This window comes from Cryptomeria japonica, chromosome 10, assembly GCF_030272615.1.
Source record: "Cryptomeria japonica chromosome 10, Sugi_1.0, whole genome shotgun sequence".
In the NCBI taxonomy this organism is placed as follows: domain Eukaryota; kingdom Viridiplantae; phylum Streptophyta; class Pinopsida; order Cupressales; family Cupressaceae; genus Cryptomeria; species Cryptomeria japonica.
This window is the reverse complement of record NC_081414.1, coordinates 163,768,885-163,775,565: the sequence shown is the minus strand read 5'-3', so window position 1 is coordinate 163,775,565 and position 6,681 is coordinate 163,768,885.

The following is a 6,681-nucleotide window of genomic DNA, read 5'->3' as shown; positions in this document are numbered from 1 at the left end:
CATCAATATGTCACATTGATGTTATACTTTCAACACAATGCAGTGTGTAATGTAGCAAGTATCCTACATCCTAGATGATACAGGCCTATCCTTTTCTCTAAACAAGCATGTTTGATTTGATTAACTCTGCATAACCATCAAATGAAACAATTATAACAAGATGACAATTACCTACGGAAGAGATTGTCATTAGCATAACAGGTTATCGATCCACCAGATACCCACTGTTGGCAAGCATCTTCTACTTTGTGACCCCAAGTCATTTTCCAAAGTTAAATATGCAGAGAAAGAGAAAGAGAAGTAGGTGTGGTGTAATGGGATGAAGCACCATATCCTACCAACCAACCAACCAAACAAAAAGAGATAAAAGTGGGGACGCCTACTCTACTTCCTGCCATGGATTTCAACCGACAGGAACATCTTTTCAACGATGTTTTACCAGTAAAGTTCAAACTGGTGTAGAGATTCTTTTTCATTCACTTACCTACTTTCCTTTCACCATCAAAAGCCCTTTGCGCTGAAAATGCAGAGCAGTTGAACCTATCCCACCTACGAGTTTGAAATGGAAAGTGGAGTTCACAATTGTCTTGTTGTTTTTGACTCATCTTTCTCAAGTCGTCTAATCAGACACCAAGTGACAGAGACCACCACAAATACTTCTAAAACGTCGTTCTACGTAGCTTTGAAATTGCCTTTCGCTGGTCATGACGCATTTGTCTTTGTGTTGTATATGTTTGTTGAGGACTGATTTTTGACTGGCTCCATTTTTAAACAGTGTGAATTCTCAAAGCTGATTTTCTTCCTAGTTTCTCATTAAATATAATAATGTTTTCAGTTTAAGTTTTGGGGTGATAGATGTTTTACAATGGTCGCAATCTGTGTAAGATAATCATATAAAGTAAAATTGGATTTGATTTGTTTTTAAAAATTAGAAATTCAATTTGATTTGTCTTCAAAAACTCATTGTATAAAGGAGAAATTGAATTTGATGTATTATGTCGATAGGTGTTCTACAATGGTACCAAAATCTATAAAAGGTTAGGTTAGCACAATCTATTTAAGAAAAACAAAAAATGAATCAATGTTATAAAGGAGAAATTGGATTTGATTTGTTTTTAAAAAGAAGAAATTGGCTTTGATTTGTTTTTAAAAAATAGAACTTGGATTTGATTTGTTTTTAAAAACCTACCGGATTTGATTTATTTTTAAAAAGAAAAATATAGAAATGAATTTTTAAATTGTCTTAATAATGATATCTATTGAATAAAAAAATTTATATATAAATATACTAGTTTTATTTTATTTATTATTACTTGCCTAGACAATGCTATTGCATTCGCTAAAGCCCAATTAATCAATTAATTTGCACCAATCAAAAGTGATTATTATTTTTGCTTTAAAAAATAAACTTGATTTTTGTAAAGTTGAGATTTATATTTTTAAATTTATGATATTGTAGAAATTATTTATCTACACTATGATTGGTTTAAAAATTTTGGTTTTAGAGGGGTATGCGCACAAAGATGGTGGTTAGAAAAGTGGACACCACCAAAAAAAAACATGGAAAAACAAGCAATGTGTACGCAGTTCTAAAATTTGAAATGACCGCCTACGCACGTAGGTTTGTTGTTCCTGAGCCTAGAAAAGGTAGCACATACACGCTGCTTTTAGGGAAAGTAGCGTGTATACGCTACCTCTAGGAAAATGAGTGTGTACGCACTACTTATAAGAAAATGAGTGTGTGCGTGCTAATAATCCCAAAAGAACCACGTACGCGGTGCTTGTCAAATTTTTATTTTTTTTAAAACTGGGTCTTATTTTCTCGTGAATAGCACGTTTTTAGTTTTTTTTTCTTCATTTTCTCTCCTAAACTGTGAACGGGGTGCAAGATTTCCCCTACAGACACTATGGATCAAGGTTAGTTTTTGTTTATTTTTGTCGTTCTTTCTTGTTTGTTCAATTTGTTTTATATTTTGAATTTAATTTCATTAATTTTGATTGGGTTTTTTCATTTTTTGTTTCAAAAACCAGATTCTTCTAATCCACAACAAGAACAACCAAATGCACCTCATGAAAACCCACAAGATACACCCTCAATTCCTCCTTTTGACTGCACACCTGAAACACGGGAACAATTAATTAATCAGTTAGGACAAAATACGTCTAAAATCAATAGACTGGTTGTCAAATTGAAAACATCTGAACTTGAGCATCATCAATCCCTCGCCACTAGCCTAGAAACATTAGCTAGTGGTGCCATAGCTGTTTCCACACAAATTACCAAATGGGGAAGCTTTAGGGATAGGTGTCGTCAATTCTATGCCGATGGGCTATCATACGAGGGAGTAAAAAAAAAAATATTAGTAAACAACAAATATGTGCATTTTTCGTTGATTCCAAAACTGGTCAATCATTACCTCTTAATGCAAAGAGGTTTCTCATATATTGGTGTACCAATGTGCAGATGAAGAATCTTTTTTAGCAGAGGTGGTGGATGGTATTTGATGATCCATCTTGTAATAATTATGAGGTGCCATTATATTTTTTGAGAAAAGTATATTGTGAGTTTGTGCTCAATGTGCGCCCAAACTATTTTGACATGAGATAGTTCCATGGTAGAGGTGGTGGCTCTGCAAATTTATTAGGAATGATAGATTTTTTAGGTTTTTTTTTTTTGGATTTCTTTGTATTATAAAAAAAGGAATGTTTATTTTAAATAGTTTTTTTCATTTTTTATTATTTATAATATATTAAATATAATATTTTTTCTAAATAGATATATAAATTTTAATAATTCTTTTTTATCTTAAAATATAGATAATAAAACCAATTATAGGGATTTAATTCAATTTAAATTAAATTAAATACAAATATTTATATTAAAAAAATAAACCTTATTATTATATGTATTCTTTATAATTGTATTTTATATATCTTTTTGAAATTATTCTATTTTTAATACTTTTTGAAAATCATAAATTTTTTAATCATTTTTTTGGTTGGTAATTATATGTATTTTATTGATATTCAAAACAAAGTACATAAGTTGTACTATCATCTATCCCACATCACAAAGAAACATTGCCAAAAATTGCTCCAAAACGATGTCCACGGTCTGACATAACATCAACCAAAACCCAACCCCCACCTTCCAATATTCTCCCCTATACACCCATTTATACAATTTAACAGTTTAAAACATATAATAGTCAAGCTTTAAACAAAAAACAATTTTTTTCTTTTCATTTCTTCCTCACTACTTTCAAAGGCCCATTAAACCATTAGTCTTTTATCTTGAATCTTGCTTTTGGTTCTTCCTCCAACCCTGCCTTCCTCTTTCCTTTGTCTCACTCTCATTCATTTGCCTGCAAGTAATGAATCAACTCATCCCCTATGCCCAATGAATAAACAATATCATTCGTTGAGAAGTCTCCTCATTTGTGCCCTTAGCCACCTCTATAGGCATAAACCTTGCCCCTGAAATTTATCTTTCCAACCTTGAATGTAGACCATACAGCTAATCATTTTCCACAGAACCCTTCAACACCCATTCAACATCTTCCTTTTACCCAACATCTAAACCCCACACCACCACCATTGACACAGTGTCTATATTCATCTTGTACCTATGTTTAGTCATCAAAAACTCTTCACCCAGAAGGATTTCCATGATCTAAATGAACATAACTTCATCAAATTTGAAAATATTTTTTATTCTTTTCTTAGTGACTTTGCTAATAAATGCTAATTGTTTCCTTGGCATAATCAAGGAAAAGGTGGTCTCCATATTAAAATGTAGTCACCACCCATCCTCAATTGTGAGAACCTTGTGTTACCCATATCACGTCACCTCACCACCACACCCTTTCATTAATAGCTTCTAAAAACATCAGCATACTATTCAAACTTAGAGATCAAGCTCAAGAATACGAAAAAATCCTCCATTATACTTTTTGACCCATCATCAAGAGTCACTGCCCATTTGGATAGCCTATCTGCCACGTTGTTCCCTAATCTCATCACATGCCCAACTTCAAATTCCTTAAAAGTTTCTAATAAATGCTTGGCAATGATTTTATTTTATTCAAATTCTAGGCATGTATTTCACCCTTTTTTATTGCAGTAATATTCATCAAGGAATCTCCTTCAAGCTGGATTTTCGAGAAGCCTAATTTTTTCTCCATTTTCAATGATTCAATAGCCACCTAAACCTTGGCTTCATTGTTCATTCCTCTGCAATTTTTGAAGCTCCAATTGCTACATTATTTCCCTCTCAATCTCGTGCCACAAATCTATCTCTTGACATCCCTAATGCCCCATCAAAATTAATTTTATACCATCCTTCCCTCGACTTGGACCACTCCACCACCTTCACCTTCTTGGATTCCAAAGTAGCCTGAGCAAGCCCATTAACAAGCCAATATTTTAATCATTTTAATATGTACAAAATAATTTAATAACTTTTAATCATAAATTTAAATAATTTTTATTCTTTTCTCAGTGACTTTGCCCATAAATGCTAATTGTTGTCTTGGCATAATCAATGAAAAGGTGGACTCCATATTAAAATGTAGTCACCACTGGTCCTTCATTGTGAGCACAAAGTGCTACCCATGTCATTTTTGGTCATGGTTGGTCATTGTTGTTGCTAGGATATGTTGTTGTCATTGATGTCAGCATATTCCTATGATTTATTCCAGTGTGATTGGAAATATTTTCTGATCTGGTTTTGTAGTTTGGTTTTGCTGATCTCTATTTTGCAGAGGTTCATATTTCATTAACCTCTGGAATATTTTGGTGTGATCAGATCTTGTGTTGATACTTTGAGATATTATTTTGGATGGTCTTGTGTATCTTCATTTCATATGGTTCATGATTTGGTGCTTCGCAAGTTATCTTTCTTCGTGATAGTTGTTGATTGGTTGTGTTCTTGAGCTTTCAGATGTTGACCAATGAAGATTTAAAAATGGTGTTGGTGCAACTATTCTGGATGATTCTAATGTGCTTGTTGGTGTTTCCTAGTCATGTCCTATTTGTTTTGGCGATCTGCATTGATTGTTGTGTGATTTGTTTGGTGGTTTTCATCAGTTCCAGTATTGATTTTTATGTTATACAGTATTTTTGGTTGTGTAGCGTGTTGCAATTGATCTTAGCGTGATTTCTAGTGGAGTTGATCATTTGGGAATTTTCTTTAGGACCATGCTATGCTATGTATATCATTATATTGGTCTGGTTCTCGATCTTTGTATCGTGCGATGTAATCTTGTAATTGTGAGTTGAGGGTTAGGGTTTAGCCGACCTTGTTATCAAGGTTGATGAATTATATATATAGGAGAATTATTCATGAAGTTTGGGTGTTGATATTGTGTCTACATTATCAGAGAGAGGTTTGTGTGCGAACAAGTGATTTATCATTTAGTGTTGAGTTTGAGGTGAGATTGGTGTTGTAGAGCAGACAACTGTTCTTAACCAGAACTGTAATCGGGCATTTGGAGATGATACTACTACAGAGTATCATCTTACTGTGGGTAGCATCCCAACATGGTTTTTCCCTTAACCAATTTTTTCACGTCAAAATCTTGGTGTTGTGTCTTGTGCTGTTAATTTAATTATCTGTCTACTACTGTAATTTGGTAGATTTGTTATTGTGTTTCCATGTCAAAATCTTTGTGTTTTGTGTTATGTTGTTAATTTGGTTATCTGTCTACTATTGTGATTTGGTAGATCTGTTATTGTGCTTAAAGTTTTATATTCCAGTGAAGATCGATTCACCCTTCCCCCCCTCTCAATATTCCTTCTTGCTTGCTACTAATAGTCACATCACCTTGCCACCACACCCTTTCATTAATAGTTTCTAAAAACATTAGTGTACTATGGATAAGTGCACCAAGTTGTGGTACCAAAAAGGTGCCACTTTTTATCTTTTCATAAAAATGTGTCATTGCCATGAAAAGGTTGTCCAAACCTATGGGTTGGATGTCCAAGGAAAATCCAACCCAAAGGGTTGGTATTCTCCCAAGAAAACCATTTGGTGAGTGCCAAATATGGCGCTCGCCCTATTTAGTGCTCGCCAAATGTAAAATTTTGAATTTTCACATTTGGCATGAGTGCCAAATATGGCGCTCGCCCTATTTAGTGCTTGCCAAATGTAAAATTTTGAATTTTCACATTTGGTGCGCGCCAAATGTTTTGCATTGTCTAATGTGAAGGTTTTGTGAGTGTGTAGATTTTCCAATCTGGGCACAAGTTATATGAATATCCACCCCTGAAAGAGAATATATATACATAAAATATAACATTTAAGTATAGCTCTATAGGACTTATAATGTAGATTCTAGTTTTTAGAGGATCATATTAAATTTCAGATAGTCAAATTTCAGTAATCAGCATGTTCCTAGTACCATTATTTAGCTATGTATCTCACTCTCTTTATCTTCCCCAAACTCTAGACCTATCTCTCTCCCTCTCTTGTCTCTCTCACTTCTCTATCATTGGCTCTCTCCCTCTCTCTTCTCTCTCACTCCCTTATTGTTTCTCTCCCCTCCCACTCCTTTCTCCTAGTCACTACCTATCCCTTTAATCCTCTCTCTCCCCATATCTAGGGTTGTCCCTCCCTCCCTATTCACCTTACTGCCTCTCCCTCCCTATATTATTACTCACCTTTCTTTCCCCCTCTAGGTT